The sequence below is a fragment of the Rutilus rutilus genome (assembly GCF_951802725.1).
Source record: "Rutilus rutilus genome assembly, chromosome: 23".
Classification (NCBI taxonomy): domain Eukaryota; kingdom Metazoa; phylum Chordata; class Actinopteri; order Cypriniformes; family Leuciscidae; genus Rutilus; species Rutilus rutilus.
The window spans coordinates 29,038,539-29,060,349 of NC_140233.1; the positions used below are offsets into that span (position 1 = coordinate 29,038,539).

Genomic DNA, 21,811 nt, shown 5'->3' on the forward strand with positions numbered 1-21,811 from the left:
TTGCGTGTGAATAGTTCAGAAAGAGTTCAGAGAACAGGTTCGGAGTCGGAGCTACTGATGCGCGTTTGAAAGTTTGAAGACATGTGATGTCCCCCCCGTTCGAAATCCCGTTCGTTTCCCCCCCACAGCGCGTCAGAATCTGTTTTGCTGGGCAGTTCTCTTTCGCGCTTGAACGAACAATAACGTGTAACAATAATGTCCGTTTTGTCGAGTATCCTCATAACACAAAAGCAGTCTTAAATTAGTTACATAAAGTCTTAAATGAACAAGAGTAAATTAGAAAATGAGATGCGCGAGAGCCTGTCAGCAGCGCAGATTTTAAAGGGATAGCAGCCACCAAATTTGTCTGTCAGTAAAGTTAACCAAAGAACAAAGGGAACAGAGAAAATCACTCACTGCTCTTGACTAAAGAACGCTTGCAGCTTTAATAAGGATTAATCAAATTTAATTAATAATTTATGCAGTGCGGACTGTTTGATAACCTAATTCAATTTCTGTATATTTCATACCTGTTAGACAAGAAAGGCACATGTAAATATTACATTTATTTTTGGGTTTATGTGAGGATAGTTTTAAGTTCACTTATATTAAAAGTTGTTATAATTTTCAAAAGTAAAAAAACATTTTCATGGAGACATCAGTATAGCTACAGTGATACTGGCCTTCATTAATTAAAAAAATGAAGGCTTTTTTATGATTCCCCCCCCCCTCTATAGTCTCACTCCAGCCAAAGTCCCAAAGTTGGCAACCCTGCAAATGTTTAAAGACGAACTGACTACATGATATTTACCTCGGGTATTTGCAGGTAAGACAGTTTTTTTTATAAAGTCCGATGCGGCGGCCGGGTCCTCAAACTTGTGTACAGCACCATTGGAGAGAGTGATCCGCAACACAGCAGGAAACAGAAGGCCAAACTTAACCCCAGGGCATGAGTGAAGGAGACGTTTTGAATCCTTGAAAGCAGCTCGTTTCTTCACAACAGCCGTTGTGTAGTCCGTAAAGACAGATATCTTATTCCCATCATGCATCAGAGGAGATAGCTGCGCGGCACGTCGTAGAATCTCATCACAGGCTTGAAAGTCCCTGTCTAGTAGAGGTTTCTCCTGGAGATGCAGCAAGCTCTGCAAAAGCTGAGAGACGAAGTCAGCTGGATGCGAACCCTCAACTCCCTGGGGTAATCCAACTAGGCGAATATTGTTCCTTCTGGATCTTCCCTCCAGATCTTCACATTTGGCATCCAGTCGTACCACCTGTTTTTGAAGCGTGGATATAACGGATTGCATTTCAGTTATGCGATCACTGTGATCAGATGCTGAACGTTCCAGTTCTCTGACAGTGTCGGCGTTAGCGTCCACTTTCTGCTGCAAAGGGCCCAGCCAGTCTTTAAACATCTGTTATGTGAAAAAGCTTTTTCAGGGCAGTACTAAATAGAAACAATGTTTTTATGATCCTTCTTATTAATAAATAAATAAATAAATAAATAATAATAACATTTTAACATGCAGTACAATACTGCAAGGGTATTATAAACTTATGACTAAAGTGTAAATGTAACAAAAATCATAACATTATTAGACGGCAATATGTTGCTATGGTTATCACGTTCTCATGTTGCTATGGTTACTATGTCGATCATCGCAATTTCATGACTCACAGGACTCAAATTTAGCGGATTAACTCCCACATTTAAATTCAGTTATCACTCTTTATAATTTACAATGTGAACGTAACCACTGGTCCTCTAGAAGTATGAAAAACAAAACTATGATTAAGATTGCCAATAGCGCTCCCTTTAAGCCATCACTTACTTACCGTGTTCTGCACTCTCACTGAAACTCTCGTCATAAACACTGAAGTTGTCCGCATCTGCACTGTGAATCTCTTATTTACATCGCGTCTAGACTTTGTTGTATATGAGGGGATTTGCGAAAGGATAAAGCTTGCACTGATTCTGAACATACATTTTGAGCGAATACTCCGCATGGTGTACGAATACTCTAAACGCCTCTGATTGGCCACTGCGTTCATGCGCTTAATTTACATGTCTGTGATTGGCTACAATGCTCAACGTTGAAACAACACAAGGAGTTTCCTTTCGTTTTTGAATAATATTGTGTCCTCCAGTGCCTGGACTCGACTGTACTCGGAACATTTTCTGAGTCTAAAGTGTCCGAGTCCGTGTCAAGTCCAAGTACAAATTCAGCCAAGTGTGTGATAAGTCCGAGTTCATTCAAAATTGGACTCGAGTCCGAGTTCGAGTCCAAGTTCCCCAACTCTACAAATCCAAATTTTCAAACTAAACTCACAAAACCATTGACTCTTCTCAAAAAGTCAAACAATTGCTGTCCTCAAAATCACACTTGAGTCAATAAAATAAGCACTACAGATCATCCATCAGACACTACATCAAAACATGGAGAAAACAGCATCCAGAACGTTACAGAAAATAATAATATTGTATACAGTAAACAATTTTTGCAATTACATAAAAAGTCTAGTAATTGCAACTGAGTAATGTGAACCTACAAGTAGGCTATAGTATTTTACTGAATATTGAATAGTAGGCGTATTGAATCTCTGTATGTTCAGCACTTGTCACAAATCTCTTAGCATTTTTTAATCTTACCTTTTTTTTAGGGTAGCTTTTAATTGAATTTTTGCATACATTTTTCATTGTGCATTATTTTATATGGTGTATTTTGTTGCTTTAATTTTAATTTTATATTGTGGATTATTTTATATGGTGTATTTTTGTTTTATTTGTTTCTGTAAAGCGCTTTGAGAAGTACAGTTATGGCTCGTTTCCACTGAGCGGTACGGTAAGGTACGGTACGGAACGGTACGCATTTATTTCTGTTTCCACTATCAAAAGTTGTGAATGGTACCAAAATGCCGAACCGTACCGTACCACTTTTTAGGTACCCTTCCATTGGGGTACCTAGCACAGTGGTACGGTACTAAAAGGTGGAGCTAGACTCACTGCAGGACGTTGATTGTTTGACAGAGAATCGTCACTTGCGCGTGCTACAAGAGGAATGACAACATAAGAAGCGCCATTTTTTAATATGAAGTTTAATATAATACTACTGTTTCTGTATCACGAAATGTAATTTTAAGAGTTTTTCTGGCGAGAATGTAGTTGTTTAAAGCTCAAATCTGTGGTTTATTTATAAAGATGATTATTTTTTTCCCCGGTTGTGAGATCCATGCGTTCAGCGGGCGCTCGGCGCTCATGTTTCCCGGCTGGATGAGCCTTTCCTCGGCTAGTCCTCGGCGTTCGTCGCTGACTCCGACGGTAGTCGTTAAACATAAGATATAATTCGTTTTGTGTAGACCTAACGGGCGATCTTTGGTCCCGTGAATATATAATGAGTTCCCTGTCAATCGTTTTGGCTGAGGGCTAAGTTTAGTTAACGTTATTTGTGTTTAACTTTACTTGTAATGTTAGACTAACGTTATAGACCGCTGCATTTGGATATTTGACTGAATTGTTTGCTTTATTTCTTATTGTATAGCTTCTTGTACTTTACTTAAACTTGTATATAGGCTATTATTGATAAAACTGAAATTTTACAAAAATAAATATGGTTTCTTGTCATTTTTATTACAAGATTATCACTGATGTTTATTGCAACATTTGTACAAATGCATATATTGCCTGGAATATGTTTATTTTATTTATTTTTTTAAATGGAAAGAGCTAACGTTAGGGTTGTGTTTTAAATTTCGTTTTGTTATAAATAGAATAACGTATAACGTGCAGTGAATAATCAATATGCGTTGCGCATGAACCACATTTGTGTCCCTATAATGTTTAATTTATTTAAATGAAAACGAAAAGAGGCAGAGTGGTGTTTTATAACATATTTCGTTTTATTGTTGCTTAAAATGTACATACAGAGTAAGTTAACATAACCGGAGTAGCAGAGCGATCAAGAGCTGAGTGACGCTTTTAAGAACGCGCTGCCGCTGTACCATGTAAGAGTCGCACATGGCAAGTACAAACTTTGCGTACTTGATATTGAGAAAAGCCTAATGTCGGCGCTTGTCTTCTTGTGACAAACATGTCGAGAAGCAAGAACAAGATCTGCTGTATATCCATTGTAGTTTACTATGTTCTTCTTCGCGCGAAAATGACGTCGAACGAAACACCACGCCTATCAAGTAAGGGTACTGTTGGCAGTGGAAACGCTAGCCAGATCATGGTTAACAGACCCGAACCGTACCGTACTGTCCCGTACCGTACCGTACTGCTCAGTGGAAACGAGGCATTAAAGGCACTAGAGAAAATAAAGTTTATTATTATTATATTTGCATACTGTAAAAATACTGCAGTCCAACTGCAAAAGCCAAAAAGGTCAAATAAAACTCTTAATGAAAGGCATATTACGGTAGACTCAAATACTGTAAGTTGTGCAGCTGCAACATCGAGGACAATGAGAGCTGATTCTGCTTCAGCATCATGTGTTCCTGCTGGCTCTGGCCTGAGGACTTTGTCCACATCACAGACAATGTTGTCTCCTGCCGGACGAAGGGAAAAACCTTCTAGTCAGACACATCCAGCCTTGACAACACTGTCCCCTTGCTCTTCCTCATCCTCTTCCTCCTCTTACACGTACTCTTCCTCTCCTCTCAGGTTGTTTCCATATATTGTTCATATCATCAGTGCACCTGTGTCAGATGTACACTCTGAACTGGCTCATATTATACAGTCGGTTTGATCCATTTGTCAAAAAAGTCAGCATAGGATTTTTTTTAAATAATTTTTTTAGGACCGACGCAGAGAAATTGTGTGAAAAAAGAAACAGGCCCTTCAGTGATACAGTGTAAAACACATAAATTAACACTTAATACCTAAATTGACTCTCCTAATGCAGCCCTTGCAAAGCATGCTGGGAACTCCAGGTCCACGGCCCAGGGCTGCGTTTAGCATCATAAGCCTGAAGTAGATCGTAGAGCACACGGGGAAAGATGTTGGCAGTTTATGTTAATGTCTAATGTTCAGTTCTGTTGGACATTTCGAGTTGTTTCTGTTATTGAATGTTGTGTTTGTGCTGAAGAGTAGCGCTTGTGCTCAGACTGTGGACTCTCAGTGTTTTATACTCACTGACATCTGACTTTATATAGTGATTCATTATATACAGTGTGCATAATGATGAACAACACCGTTAATCCAACTAAACTCAGTTATTTTCAATAAACTCCATTGTTGTATAGATTATATTGTAGTGGCAAGTTTTACAGGGACAAGCAACACTCACATTTTCTCCACATTTTAGTCCAGTTTAGTAAGAGATATAAGATTATATTATTATATTACATGTTTACTCACATCATAATAATGAATAAAGTCTGTGAAAGGTTTGATATTGTGTAGTTTGTGATCCTCCATCAGCAGCTGCAGTTTCTCTCAGCTGTATCAGTGCAGTCACTGTGACGTCTGACTGACAGAGGTTTTTGTACGACTCTTTATCACTGTGTGAACACAGCTTTACTGCTTATTTCATGGTAACTCTGACAGTAATAATCCCCTGTATCTTCAGTCTGGACTCCACTGATGGTCAGAGTAAAATCACTGCCAGATCCACTGCCACTGAATCTAGATGGAGTTCCAGTATAACGGGTTGTTGCAAAATATATGAGGAGTTTAGGAGCTTCTCCAGGTTTCTGTGAGTACCAGGCTAAGAAATGACCATATGAACTATGATAATACACATCACTGCTGGTTTTACAGTTTATTCTGACTTCTTCTCCTGGTTGAACTGCTGGTATTGATGGACTCTGAGTTACAGTGATCTGTCCTCTACACTCTGGAAGAAAAAAGGAAAAAAAATATTAAAATATGTAAAATTTTAAAAGAACAAATAATCATTATAAAAACTGTATTACACAAACCTTGAATAAACAGTGCAATGGTCCAGATGAAGATGTTGATTGTGTTCATTGCTGTAGTTTAGTCTTGTGTGATGATGAAGATTGTGTTCTGCTCTCAGTCATGAAGTGTTAAACTCACAGCACTATAAACACTCTCAGAGCACTGAAGCATGTGCTGACAATGCAAAGAAGTGGGCAGGATTTACAACAGCTTGTGCTGATAACAAACTCATAAACTCTACATAGAAGATTTTACTTTCAGAATAATGTTATTGAACCATTTAGTGATTAATTGCACATATTTATTAATAGTGAAATATTTTTGTTTATGTTTGTCAGGCTGATAAGACACTAGGTTTTGTCTGGAGAATCATGAATGTAGATCATTTTAAACATATGTCATACGCAGCAGTTTCTCTGAGTTCAGTTCTGTGCTACACCTTTACAAGCATGTTAACAATGAGAAATCAAGAACTAAATAAATCAGTTTTACTATATCTAGAGTCATAATAAAAAAGTCCATTATGGTCTTTGGAATCAATGTTGACATGTTGCTCTCTGGGAAATATTATCATGATGTCTATTTTTCCCACATTTTCCACATGCATGAAGTTCATCAGGACTCATAATCAGGTCATTATATATTAAACAATGTGCATCTGAAATGTTCAGAATTATTGATTCATTTATTTGAAGCTGCAGGTTTTTCTGTGAATCATGATGATTGATCTGCATATGAAGAACAGAAGCATCATTATGAGAAACTCCACAACATCATCCATGATCAAAGAGGTCAAAGGTCACCTCAGAGGTCACAGCTCATCAAATATATTTCTTTAAACAGTGTTATATCAGAAAGCATTTAGTCAAATCTGAATGAGTGAGTGTTGAGAAGAGCTGAGGATCTTCTAATATCAGTGTGTTGAAGTGTTGTTTCTCTCTCTCTGCTGGAGTGTGTGTTCACTCGAGTGGAATAGAGGTTTTTGTACGAGCGTTTCATTAAATTGTATCACTGTGGTACACTTTCGGTGGAGGAACTAAACTGGTGATCGGTAAGTCTGTCTATTTAATCACCTAATAAAAAAAATACAATTTAGATTTCAGAAAGTGTTTTACAGTTGAAACAAGAGCAACATTTATTAATAATAATGATTATTAGATATTGTGGCGACACTTTACTTGAAGCCTTTATGTATAATGCATTATAAAGGTTTCAATAATGTAGATAATAACGCTTTATATATTTTTCATAAATTATTGTAACCAAAGTTAAAATGTATTATAATATTTACAAATCCTTGTTACATCTGAAATTGGTTGTTTGTCATGAGTTTTAATGTACTATAATTTCTAAAGGTGTAACAATGAATAGATAATATTACAATGTATTCATTAGATCATACATGCAATACTTTTATAATGCAATATGTATGAAGGCTATTAATAAAGTGTTACTGATACTGTTTTATAATGATTTAATCTAAAACAATGATATTATTATAAGAATAGCATTATTCCTTTCAACAACAACAAAAACAAACATATTTCCACACTGAAAAAAAAAAAAAAAAAAAATATATATATATATATATATATATATATAAATAAAATTCTAAACATATTTCCACACTGTGTCTCACTATGAGTTTAATCAGTTTATTACAGGTTTGTTTTTCCTTCATTTATTTCTACACTGAGTTCATATTTAGTTCATCTTTTATTGTAGAAATCATACATGGAAAAAGAGATTTGACATCAGAATGTAAATGTTGCTGCTTTCTGTAGTTCAGTCAATGATACTGAATCTCTTTTGCTCATGTTGTGCTTATAATTCAGTGTTTTGTTCATTCTGTATGATTCAATTGTGTTTTAACTCTGTTTGAAATTGAGTTACATTTTCAGTTCAGGTGAATATCTCAAAATGTAAGATATTAATGTTCAGAGTGAATAATTGCTGGAATTAAAGCAGTCAGATCGGCCTGATAATAGATAATATGTGTTATAACTGCTGTTACACTTATTGATTAGATCATACATGCATTTTAATGTAAATAGCAGTGCATAATTAATGTATTAAAATAATACTTTTATAATGCAATATGTATGAAAGCTTTAAATAAAGTGTTACTGATATTGTTTTATAATGATTTAATCTAAAACTAGAGCAGCATTACTCCTCTGCTGTAAATGTGCAGTGCAGTGTGTTGTGTGTTGTGTTGTGTGTGTGTGTGTGTGTGTGTGTGTGTGTGTGTGTGTGTGTGTGTGTGTGTGTGTGTGTGTGTGTGTGTGTGTGTGTGTGTGAATGTGTTGTTTGTCTCCTGCAGCTGGTCCCACAGTGAAGCCCTCAGTGTCTCTGCTGCCGCCCTCTTCTCTGCAGATCTCTGGAGACTCAGCCGCACTGTCTATTTTTTCTTTTCATAGATGGTGAATTGTATTACCTTCGAAACAAAGGCAAAAAACAACAGATCAAACCAAAAGTTGTGTGTGGGACAGAAGAGGCAAACAAAATATTTGAGGAGTTCCATGCAAGTAGCATCGGAGCTCACACAGGACAAAAAAAAAACCCCGCAATGCAATATCTATACGATTTTACTGGCCTGGCATGTCACAGGACATTGACACCTGGGTAATAACATGTACAGAGTTAATAATTTTGCAATATTGTAAATGCAAATGATTTCCAACATTATTCTGTTTTGATCACAGGTGGCACAGTGTGTACCATGTCAGGCCAGCAGGTCATCAGTTAAGGAACAAAGTGAAATTATTCCAATTGTGGTATTCCTTTCCATCACACACTTATATCATATATATTTTTTAATTAATTTAGAAATTACAGTTAAGTTATATAATTAATTATCTTGTTTCTATTTAATGAACTCTAGGTTAAACAGCCTTTCGAACTTGTGGGGATGGATCTAATTGGAAAATTAACACCAACAGAAAATGTAAATCAATATATCTGTGTCATCATTGATTACATGACCAAGTGGCCCCAGGCTTATCCCCTCAAGACAAAGGCTGCCAGGGAGGTTGCTGATTGCCTATTGAAATTTGTGCATCAGTTTGAGGCACCGAAGAGAGTCCTCACCGACCAGGGGAAAGAGTTCGTAAAACAAAGTGAGTCAAACATGTTCACTGTTAAATCATTGATAAACAATGATTAAATGTAAACTTTTTTCAATATACACACCTATCATCTTTTCCATGATAAATTTAAGAGTCTGTTTTCTTTTATAAATTGCAGCTGAACAGTAATATCTGCAAGGTTTTAAATATTAAAAGGTCCTTGTGCGCACCCTACCATCCACAGACGAACGGCCTTGTGGAGCGAATGAATGCAACAATACAGAGGTAACAATATTTGAATTTTATTATTTTTACCCTGATAACAATTTTGCAAATAACTAGCCATTTATGTATTTAAGTAGAGCATAATAATAGAAATGCTAAATTCATTGTTTCATTTCCTAGCAAATGCACTTAATGAATATGTACACTCAATACACTATTATTAAAATTTGATAAAAATGTGTGCTAGATATATGATTGTAAATGTTCCTTCCTGACTGCTTTGAAGCTTAAAATAATGTTATTATATTACCAGATCCCTTTGCAAGCTTGTAAGAGACAAGCCCAATGAATGGGATAGACATCTAGATGCAGTAATGTTTGGGCTTAGGACAAAGCGTCAGGTTACAACTAAGTACTCACCGTACTTTTTAATGTTTGGGAGGGTGGCCCGGTACCCTTCAGAAATTCCTGAGCACTATCAGGTAACTGCAGATTGTTACAATTTTCATATAAATATAATTAATGATAAATAGGTAGCACTTTTTTAACAGAATTGTCCTGCCCTTTTTGTCAGATTGACAAGAGTGTGGAGGATACAATGTCTGTTGAACAGCTGACAGAATCGGCGATTGCTATGAGTGAGGTCTTAAATGAGGCTCATACTAACACTAGAGCTTCCCAAGAAAGGATTAGGCAACAATCCAAACAGAAGAAAGCCCAGAAGGAATTCAAAGTGGGGGACAAAGTGTGGAGGAAAAATATAAGGAGCCAACAGAGAAAGGGTGGAAAACTGGAGGCAAACTTTCTAGGCCCTTATACAATCACTAAATTGGAAGGGAAAAGTGCAGTGTGTGTTCACTCGAGTGGAATAGAGGTTTTTGTACGAGTGTTTCATTAAATTGTATCACTGTGGTACACATTCGGTGGAGGAACTAAACTGGTGATCGGTAAGTCTGTCTATTTAATCACCTAATATAAAAATACAATTTAGATTTCAGAAAGTGTTTTACAGTGGAAACAAGAACAACATTTATTAATAAAAATGTATTAGATATTGTGGCGAAACTTTACTTGAAGCCTTTATGTATAATGCATTATAAAGAAATCCCATATTTGTGAAAGATTGAACCCAAGGGCAGCAAATATATCATAAATAAAATCGGAGCAAGAATGGAACCCTGAGGGACACCACAAGTCAAAGGAGCAGTTGAGGATGTATGTTGTCCAATACGAACAGAAATCTTACGGTCACTTAAGTAGGCCCGGTGTCACAAATCAGCACAGAACAGACAGGTAAGTTGCAAGGATGTTTATTAACGCAAAGCACAGTCACGGCAGGTGAGTTTGATGAGTAGTGAAATATACTAGCAGAGTTTATGGATGTGGTGGATCTGACAAAGTCTCTTATCTGTTTCAGGTTGCAGATGACTGAATGAGGTTTGACGACCGGGAGCGGGATAGCTGAAGCAGACGGTGGATCCGGAGAACAGGCTGACGTGACAGTACACCCTCCTCCACGGCCAGCTCCTGAGGGCAGAGAAGACCGACGACGGGGACGACCACGACCTCTCGGCGCCGGACGATTGGGATTAGCAGAGTGAAAGTCCTGTAAGAGTGTGGGATCGAGGATGTCATCACGGTGAACCCAGCATCTCTCAACAGGACCAAAACCTTCCCAGTCCACGAGATACTCCAGTTGACCGCCCCGTCGTCGGGAGTCGAGAATGTCCTGGACCCGGTAGATGTTGTTGACTTCGGGATCTACTGGAGGAGGAGGTACCACATCAGCGCCAGACTCTGTGGAAGGAGGAAGAAGAGGATCAGTGTATGGCTTTAACAGGGAGACATGGAATGAAGGTGAGATGCGGTAGTGAGGAGGTAGTGATAACCGGTAGGTGACATCATTGATCTGCCTCTGTATCGCGAACGGACCTATGTACTTGGGACTCAGCTTGCGACAGGGCTGTCGGAGACGGATATCCCTGGTTGAGAGCCAGACCTTTTGCCCAGGTTGGTATAATGGGGTAGCTGATCTTCTTGCATCGGCCTGGCTCTTGTGTCTCCGAACAGCCCTTTGCAGATGGACGTGTGCTGAGTCCCAGACCCTCTCGCTTTCCTGGAACCAATGATGGACTGCTGGAACATCGGAAGGCTCACCTGACCAGGGAAACAGAGGCGGCTGGAAGCCGAGTATGCACTGGAAAGGCGTGAGACCAGTGGTGGACTGTTGAAGGGAGTTTTGTGCATACTCGGCCCAGGGTAGATACCTGCTCCAGCAGTCTTGATGATCATGGCAATATGACCGCAGGTATCTCCCGATTTCTTGTATCTTTCGCTCAGTCTGGCCGTTGGACTGGGGGTGATATCCAGACGTTAGGCTGACTGAGACTCCCAGAAGATTGAAGAAGGCTTTCCATACTCTGGAGATGAATTGTGGACCCCGGTCAGATACGATGTCTTCTGGTATTCCGAAATGTCGAAATATCTGAGTGAAGAGAGCCTCAGCCGTTTCAAAGGCAGTAGGCAGACCGGGCAGAGGAATCAGTTTGCAGGCTTTCGAAAATCGATCGACGACAACAAGGACACAGGTGTGAGAGTCAGAAGAAGGAAGGTCCGTGATGAAATCTACCCCTAGATGTGACCAAGGCCTGGTGGGTACTGGAAGGGGCACCAGTTTACCTTCTGGAAGACGTCGAGGGACCTTGGCCATGGCACAGACTGAGCAGCTCTTCACGAATCGGGAGATATCCTGGGTCATATTGGGCCACCAGTACCGTTGTTGTACAAGCGAGAGGGTCTGTTGGCTGCCTGGGTGTCCAGAGCCCGGAGATGTATGGATGGAGTCCATGAGGGACAGACGCAGGCGAGTGGGTACGTAAGTCCGTCCCTCAGGACCTCCCGGCGAAGCAGGTTCAGTACGGGTAGCATCAGTAATGTGATCGTCTAAGCTCCACTGGATGGGACTGACAATCATGGCTGGAGGGAGTATGGATTCTGGAGTAGAACTGACGATATCAGGTTGATGCAGACGAGAAAGAGAATCAGCCTTGACATTCTTGTCCCCTGGGCGATAGGTTACTTTGAAGTTGAAACGGGTGAAGAACAATGACCAGCGGGCTTGATGAGTGTTGAGTCTTTTGGCTTCACGGAGGTATTCCAGGTTGCGGTGATCTGTGATGACTTCAAAGGGGTGTTGTGCTCCCTCCAGCCAGTGTCTCCACTCTTCAAGTGCTAGCTTGATTGCCAGCAGTTCCCGGTTGCCGATGTCATAATTCTGCTCCGCCGGGGACATCTTCTTGGAGAAGGCGGCACATGGATGGAGTCGAGGAGGCTCCCCCTGCCGCTGCGACAGAACCGCTCCCACCCCGGTGCTTGAGGCATCCACCTCGACGAGAAATGGTAGATCTGGGTTGGGATGGACGAGAGTGGGAGCGGAACTGAAGGAGTGTTTCAGCTTCTCAAAGGCTAGTAGGGCTTCGGTGGTCCAGGACAGAGACTTGGCCCCTTTTTTCAGAAGAGAGGTGATGGGTGCACTGATTTGACTGTAACCTTTTATGAATCTGCGGTAGAAGTTCGCAAACCCCAGGAAACGCTGAAGTTCTTTCAAGTTGGAGGGTTGTGGCCAGTTGGTGATGGCATCCACCTTCCTCTGGTCCATGGTGATCCCATGAGGAGTAATCACATACCCCAGGAAATGGATAGAACTTTGATGAAACTCACATTTCTCCAATTTCAGATACAAGTGGTGTTTGCGCAGACGATGAAGGACAGACTGGACATGGCGGTGATGTTCAGACAGGTTGGCAGAGTAGATGAGAATATCGTCTATATAGATGATGACGAATTGATGCAGGAAGTCTCTGAAGATCTCGTTCATAAACCCCTGGAATACTGCGGGAGCGTTGGACAACCCGAAGGGCATGACCCTGTATTCATAGTGGCCTGCAGGGGTGATGAACCCAGTCTTCCACTCGTCTCCCTTTCTGATCCTAATCAAATTGTAGGCACTGCGAAGGTCCAGTTTCGTGAAGATCTGAGCACCACGGAGTTGTTCCAGAGCTGCTGGAACCAGAGGAAGGGGATACCGATACTTGACTGTGGAGTTATTGAGGGTCCGGTAGTCAATTCAGGGGCGCAAGCCTCCGTCCTTCTTGCCTACAAAAAAGAAACTGGAAGCGGCAGGGGACGTGGATGGCCGGATGTAATCTTGACGTAGAGCCTCCTCAATATACTCCTCCATGGCCTTCTGTTCCGGGATGGACAGTGGATAGATCTTACCACGCGGCAGAACCGCCCCAGGCAGCAGGTCGATCGCGCAGTCCCATGGCCGGTGTGGTGGAAGCTTGGTGGCATGTTGCTTGTCGAAGACATCCTGGAACGCCCGGTAGACGGCAGGGATTTCATGGTGTTGATCAGTGGCTGGACTTTCGATGGAGGTCGAACACATGGGAATTTCCCGAACGGAAGAAGAAGATGAGTGACGAGGTTTCTTGACTTGAGTCAGACAGTGGGAAAAGCAGCGGATTCCCCATTGGCAGACCTCTCCCGTAGTCCAGCAGATGTTCGGGGAATGTAATTCCAGCCACGGGCGTCCCAGGATGATTTCTGCCGTAGAGCCCTCCAGCACCAAAAATGACAAATCCTCTTGATGAAGACAACCGATTTTCATAGTGATGGTTGGACTGCTGTGGCTGATCTTCCCACGACCGAGCGGTTTCCCGAGGATGGATTGGACCTGAAGAGTTTGTGGAATGGATCGTCTGCGGGTTTGAAGTTTTTGAAGAGTGGAGAGAGAGATAAAATTTCCAGCGGACCCAGAGTCAATTAAAGCTTGCGCTGAAAGAGATCGTTTGAGGTAAGAGATCTGGACAGTAGTATATTTCATTTGAGAAATGGGCGAATGTATTCGTACTGTACTCACCGCCGGTCGTGGGGGACGTACTGGACAGGTGGAGAGCAGATGACCAGCGGATCCACAGTAGAGGCATAGGTTTTTGTCCATACGACGCTTACGTTCAACAGAGGATAGATGTGTAGAGCTGATATCCATGGATTCTGGTGCTGAAGGGCTGGCAGTGGTAGCAGGTCGATGAGGAGGCAGTGCAGGGAAATCGAGCTGACATGCGGTGCGTCGTTGATCCACCCGGATGGAACGCTGAATGAGATTTTCTAACCCAATGATGTCATCATGAATGGTCAGCTGTAAACGAATCTCGGGCTCTAATCCTTGACGGTAAGCGGTAATGAGAGCCGGTTCATTCCATCCACTGGAAGCTGCCAGTGTGCGAAATTGCAGTGCATACGAGGAAACAGAGGATTGGCCTTGTCTTAAACGGAATAACTGATCATGGATGGTTAGAGCATTGGAAACTGGAGAAAACACTTCCCGGAAATGGCTGATGAAATTATCGAGAGTTTGAGTTACACTACCTTTTGCATCCCAAAGTGCCCGTGCCCAAAGCAGAGCGCGTCCTGTGAGGAGAGAGATGAGAAAAGCGACCTTCGCTCTCTCGGTGGGAAATTGAGAAGCATTCATTTCCATGTACAGCTCGAATTGAAGCAAAAATCTGCTGCACTCCCCCTCCTCGCCTGAGAAGGGCGCTGGCCGGGCCATGGGACTGACAGAGGCAGATGAAGAAGAATGAATGACGGATGGAAATGGAATGGCCTGAGAAACACCGGCGTTCTGAATGGGGATTTCCTCTTCGCCGTGATCTGTTGGTTCGTGCATGTTGATCAGGTCTTCTGTCACAAATCAGCACAGAACAGACAGGTAAGTTGCAAGGATGTTTATTAACGCAAAGCACAGTCACGGCAGGTGAGTTTGATGAGTAGTGAAATATACTAGCAGAGTTTATGGATGTGGTGGATCTGACAAAGTCTCTTATCTGTTTCAGGTTGCAGATGACTGAATGAGGTTTGACGACCGGGAGCGGGAAAGCTGAAGCAGACGGTGGATCCGGAGAACAGGCTGACGGCAGGTAAGTAGCTGAAGAAGGTAAGTAGCGTAATCGAGTTTGCATGAGAGAGTCAGAATGTTGAGTAGGTATCAACGAGACCTGACAAGGGACTGAGGGAACTGGAGGTGAATATAAGGAGTGCGGGAAGTGGCAGGAGATTGATGACAGGTGGTGAAGACAGGTGCAGGTGATTAGTATTCCGGGGATGCTGATCGGGTGGGCGGAGTGTAGAGAGCTGGCGCTGACGCTGATGTATCCGTGACACTAGGATGATATTTTCTTCTAGATCTGCTGTACAGCAGAAACAAACTTTGTTGCATTATTTTCCTGTTATCACTGTAAAGCTTTAAAACAATCTTTAGTGTAAAAAGCGCTATATAAATAAAGGTGACTTGACTTTGTGATCCTCCATCAGCAGCTGCAGTTTCTCTCAGCTGTATCAGTGCAGTCACTGTGACGTCTGACTGACAGAGGTTTTTGTACGACTCTTTATCACTGTGTGAACACACGTTTACTGTTGATCCAGTGATAACTCTGACAGTAATAATCTCCTGTATCTTCAGTCTGGACTCCACTGATGGTCAGAGTAAAATCTCGTCCAGTATTTGCTGTTCCACTGCCACTGAATCTAGATGGAGTTCCAGTATAACGGCTGCTTATATATTTAATCAGGAGTTTAGGAGCTTCTCCAGGTTTCTGCTGATACCAGGCTAAGTTGTCACTGTTTATTCCTACATCTATATTACACTCTATTGTTGCTGTTTGACTCTGTTGGACAGTTTTAACTTCAGGTTGAGTCAGAGTCACTCCTCTGGATTCTGAAGAAGAGAAAATAAAAACTATTTGTGTTTAAAAATACTATCATCATATACTTTTACAAAAACACCAAAACCAGAGTCAGTTTTTACATCTTACCTTGAATAAACAGTGCAATGGTCCAGATGAAGATGTTGATTGTGTTCATTGCTGTAGTTTAGTCTTGTGTGATGATGAAGATTGTGTTCTGCTCTCAGTCATGAAGTGTTAAACTCACAGCACTATAAACACTCTCAGAGTACTGAAGCATGTGCTGACAATGCAAAGAAGTGGGCAGGATTTACAACAGCTTGTGCTGATAACAAACTAATATACACTAGAGTTACAGAATCATGACTTTATTTTGTATTTTTATTGTGACTCCTGAGACACTGAGGATGTGCAGATGAACGTCCATCTCTGTGTCCATATTCAGTCATGTGACCATCATCACTGCTACACTTCCACTAGATGAACCGCCATCACTAAAGTAAGATCATGAATCATGAGTCTGTTCAGAAAGTATCAGGACTGATTGTGAATCTCTAATCAGAGTTCATGGTGTCACTCCATCTATCATGAAGCCTCATGTGTGTCTGAAATCATCAAATGGAGAAGAAACAGGCTGTTAAAGATGGAGACATATTAGAGCTTGTTCACGTTTCATGATCTTGTGTGGAGATTCATAACTAGTCCAGATACTTTTAGAACAGACCTTGAATATGAAAACATGCTTGACTGTGTAGAACATGCAAAATACCTTTTATATTTTCATTGTTGACACTTTCTATTGACTTTGGCTCTAATATTCAATAAACTCATTATTTGAAGAGATTTTCACTGAAGATTGAAGTCTGAAGCTGCAGGTTTTTCTGTGAATCATGATGATTGATCTGCATATGAAGAACAGAAGCATCATTATGAGAAACTCCACATCATCATCCATGATCAAAGAGGTCAAAGGTCACCTCAGAGGTCACAGCTCATCAAATATATTTCTTTAAACAGTGTTATATCAGAAAGCATTTAGTCAAATCTGAATGAGTGAGTGTTGAGAAGAGCTGAGGATCTTCTAATATCAGTGTGTTGAAGTGTTGTTTCTCTCTCTCTGCTGGAGTGTGTGTTCACTCGAGTGGAATAGAGGTTTTTGTACGAGCGTTTCATTAGATTGTATCACTGTGGTACACATTCGGTGGAGGAACTAAACTGGTGATCGGTAAGTCTGTCTATTTAATCACCTAATAAAAAAATACAATTTAGATTTCAGAAAGTGTTTTACAGTGGAAACAAGAACAACATTTATTAATAATAATGATTATTAGATATTGTGGCGAAACTTTACTTGAAGCCTTTATGTTTAATGCATTATAAAGGTATCAACAATGTACATTATAATGCCTTATATCTTTTCATAAATATTTGTAACCAAAGTTAAAATGCATTAAAATATTTGCAAATTCCTTTTTACATCTTAAAGTTTTTTAGTTTTAGTGTATTATAATGTTTGGAAGGTGTAACAATGAATAGATAATATTATAATGTGTTATAACTGCGGTTACAGTTATTCATGAGATCATACATCTTTATAATGTGTAAAACAATATTCAAAATTCTTTATATTGCAATACATATAAAGGCTTTAAGTAAAGTGATTAAGTTATTGATTCATAAGAAAGCATTTCTGTCTCACTATGAGTTTATATAGTTTATTACAGGTTTGTTTTTCCTTCATTTATTTCTACACTGAGTTCATATTTAGTTCATCTTTTATTGTAGAAATCATACATGGAAAAAGAGATTTGACATCAGAATGTAAATGTTGCTTCTTTCTGTAGTTCAGTCAATGATACTGAATCTCTTTTGCTCATGTTGTGCTTATAATTCAGTGTTTTGTTCATTCTGTATGATTCAATTGTGTTTTAACTCTGTTTGAAATTGAGTTACATTTTCAGTTCAGGAGAATATCTCAAAATGTAAGATATTAATGTTCAGAGTGAATAATTGCTGGAATTAAAGCAGTCAGATCGGCCTGATAATAGATAATATGTGTTATAACTGCTGTTACACTTATTGATTAGATCATACATGCATTTTAATGTATATAGCAGTGCATAATTAATGCATTAAAATACTTTTATAATTTAATATGTATGAAAGCTTTAAATAAACTGTTACTGATATTGTTTTATAATGATTTAATCTAAAACTAGATCAGCATTATTCCTATGCTGTGAATGTGCAGTGCAGTGTGTTGTGTGTGTGTGAATGTGTTGTGTTTGTCTCCTGCAGCTGGTCCCACAGTGAAGCCCTCAGTGTCTCTGCTGCCGCCCTCTTCTCTGCAGATCTCTGGAGACTCAGCCGCACTGCTCTGCCTGCTCAGCTCTTACTCTCCACAGGGGGCGCTGGTGAGCTGGACACTGGACGGGTCAGAGGTCACCGAGGGGGTTCTGACCAGCGCAGAGAGCCAGCAGGACGGCCGCTACAGCCGCAGTAGCGTCCTGACCCTCAGCAAAGCACGCTGGGAAGCGGGAGAGCTGTACGTCTGCAGAGTAACACATGATGGAGCTCCTCATGAGGTCTCGTTCCACAAGAGCTCTGAGTGCTGATGTTTCTCTCCTGAAGATGAGCCGTATCTGAGTGTCCTGTGTCAGGCAGGATTCACATGAGTCTAGTGCTGCAGCTGTAGTGATTTACAACTCAATACTGAAAGAGTGAGTGTGTGTGTGTGTGTGTGTGTGTGTGTGTGTGTGTGTGTGTGTGTGTGTGTGATCTTTCAATCTGCTGTGTTTGCTGCAACATTCAATAAAGCTTCTCAACAAGTTCACTTTGTGTCTGACAACATCATTCAACTAACAGATGAAGATGCAGGTGCTTTTCAGAAGGTTGATGTAGCAGTAAATGTCAAATAAAGCTCTTGGGGTTTGAACATGGTCTCTGGAGACAGAGCTGCTCTATTCTGAGAGGATCACAATCACTCCACCCTGACAATGCAAATGGGGTTTCAGTCTCACTCTCTGATTGGTTACATGATCTGGACTGGAACACTTTCACTTCTGCTTTAGTGAAGCAGCGCAGACAAACTGATCATTTATAGGAGATTAAAAAGTTTAGAATATAAAAATATCATAAATCAAGATCAATAATCAGCCGTTCTGACACTAATTGTTACATAATCATTACATTTATAGGCGATGGTGTAAATATACTGTATATGAAAATGTTAAGAAAAATATAATACAAGATCATAAATCAAGAATCAGCCGTTGTGACAGTAATTGTGTAAGAATGTAAAAGTTTCTGAGGCTCAAATGGAAAGCATCACGTCCAGACAGCAGAAGTGACTGAATGCAGTCTGTTCAGTTTGATTGACAGGATCATATATTACACCTAAAACATGATGATCATATTTTGTGTGCAAAAATCTTAATTTGAAAAGTAACTAAAGCTGTCAGATGAATGTTTTGGAGTAAAAAGTACAATATTTCTCTCTGAAATGTAGCGAAGTAGAAAGTGGCATGAAAAGAAAAGACTCAAATAAAGTACAAGTACCTCAACATTTGTAAGTAGCCTACAGTACTTGAGTGTCACAGTTCATGAATCGGCTGTCTCATTTCTGATGTGTGTGTGTCTGTGTGTGGTTACTCATTGTATTGATTAGTGTCGCCAGCTGTGATCAATCCCCGTTCCCTTTATATGTGCAGTAATTCCCATCTCATGTTGTCAGATCGTTGTGGTTTCCCCGGTGTCATGTCCTGTTCCCGTGTGGCTCTCTGTTTCCCTGCTGTGCATTATTGTCGTGTGGATTCGTTGTTATTCGTCACCTCGTCTGGATGTTTCACTGGTTCCTGGTTTCCCGAACACGCCGATCACTTCACCACCACCGGATGCCATCAAAGTCCCTGCGCCACAATCATCATCTGAGTGTTTGTTTTCCCCGATCTGTGTTGTGCGTTTCTGACCACCTCAATAAACGCCTTTTACTTGCAATTGTATCCGTTCTGATTTCCTCACATTGAGTAAGTGTACTTAGTTACATTCCACCACTGGTCATCACACAAGACATAATACATGTATTAGCACTTTGTATCTATTAAAACAAGTTATAGCAACAAATAGTGAAACAGAAATAAAGGTTTATTTAAATGGGTCTATCTTTACAGGTTTATTGAAATGTATTGTATAAAATAAATATATGATTGTGTCAGCTTCGAGATCTACACAATATCATGTCAGTATACACTAATAAAAATCCTATCCCTTATACATGTAATGAAAGTTACAAATAATATGATAATAACCAACAGCATTGTGCAGCAGGAGCCCAGAGCATTGTAGCCTCTGCCATTAGTTGAGTTTCACAGCCGTCTTTATATTGCTCCCGATGTCAGTCGTTATAGTCACCTGATGCTCTGGACACAACCCCATGAATCCAGGGCATCCCTTAGGCCAACTGATGGAGTCTTTTCGGTTCCTTTGCCACTGTTGCCTTTGGCTCAGTTGGGGATATTTAATTTAATTAATCAATCAACAATACTATTGATCAGCATTACCAAATGTGGACGTTTTCCACTAGAAACAAACTTTTAATTTAATACTGTGAAGCTGCTTTGATACAATCTGTATTGTGAAAAGCACTATATAAATAAACTTGACTTGACTTGACTTAGGCCAACGGAGATGTTTTGTCCTGTGTGGTCCTCGGGGAAGTAGGAAGTCTGAAGGCGTTTGCTGGCGAGCTCGTACTCGGCGTGATATAGTGCACAGTGAGACTTATGTACGGTTCTGTAGTGCGGCTGGACCACAGATCGGTCGTGGATGAAACATATTCAATCTTTCCGACTCCAAACTTTGCCTGCACCGCCTTTCTGCACTGTTCATACAGTTGTGGGATAGCTACCTGTGAGAAACAGGTGTACATTCCTATTCTAGTACATTCAGAAGCTTCTTGAAGCCTTTCTTTTCCACTGTGTGGATGGCATCATATCTTTGGCCAAATAGTACGTTATAGAATGGGTGATTTCGGTATGTCTCTTTGAGTTCTTGTTTGGCTAGCTCTGGCGTATTAACGGCAACAGGTTTTTCTGGGGTAGTATAGCACTCATCGTAAAGTGGCTTGTGGTGGTTCTTAAGATGTGAATATAGGTTTGTTGTATTGCCTTTTGTGCGGATTACCACCATTCGACACGTTTTGCAATGTGCATTAGCCTGTGCAACATCTGTTAGCTTAAAGCCAAAGTATGTCCAAGCTACCGAGGAGGCATTACTTTTGACCACTAAAGTTTCCTCTTCAATCTCTGTTATTTCGTCTTCTCCCTGAGCAACACTCATTTTCTTACTTTTGTGTTCTTTCTTTTGCTCCACTGGCTCCCTTCGCTCTTTCTTTAGGTCCTTTCTTTTCTTTCGCTTCGTTTGGTTGTCTCTGTCTATTTCTTCACTGCTTTATGTTCCTGCGGAGGCTCCACGCAGAGCTTTCGCCGTATGTAAGTGGCCTGATGTTTATACTTGTACACTGGCGTGTGCATCGAGCCGGCAAGTGTGTGTGTGTGTGGGGACTGTGTGTGTAGAGTGAGGGAGAAGTGAGAGAGTGACGGCGATTAGCTTTGGAGCGAGTAGCGACTCTAGAGAGAGAAACGAAGTGTCTCCCCTGTTCTTTCTGACCACTGTGGGAAATCTGTAGCATGAAGAGTTAACCCTCTCCTTGATTTCATGTTGTTTTTGTAGAAGGAGAACCAGGAAATGAGTCGGGGGAAATGCAACGCTACCAAGCGACGTGTATTTTTCGAGAGGTGCATGTCGGACGGGACACATCATAAAAAAAATATCGCATAATTATCGCAAGACTTTCGATATAATATCGGGCAACGTGATATCGTGATAATGATATTGAG

At 40.6% G+C, this 21,811-nt stretch overlaps 1 long non-coding RNA gene and 1 gene segment (V, D, J or C); both read left to right on the forward strand.

Annotated features, from left to right (window-relative positions):
• Positions 1 to 18,747, forward strand: part of LOC311283344 (immunoglobulin lambda constant 7-like) — a 35,608-nt gene extending 16,861 nt beyond the window's left edge. The window contains exon 3 of the C gene segment in view: positions 18,213 to 18,747.
• Positions 8,293 to 10,286, forward strand: LOC311283114. The gene is made up of 6 exons (XR_014626015.1): positions 8,293 to 8,500; positions 8,581 to 8,652; positions 8,760 to 8,994; positions 9,122 to 9,228; positions 9,482 to 9,650; positions 9,743 to 10,286. It is a non-coding gene; the product is annotated as an uncharacterized lncRNA (long non-coding RNA).
• Positions 18,748 to 21,811: the final 3,064 nt, after the last annotated feature.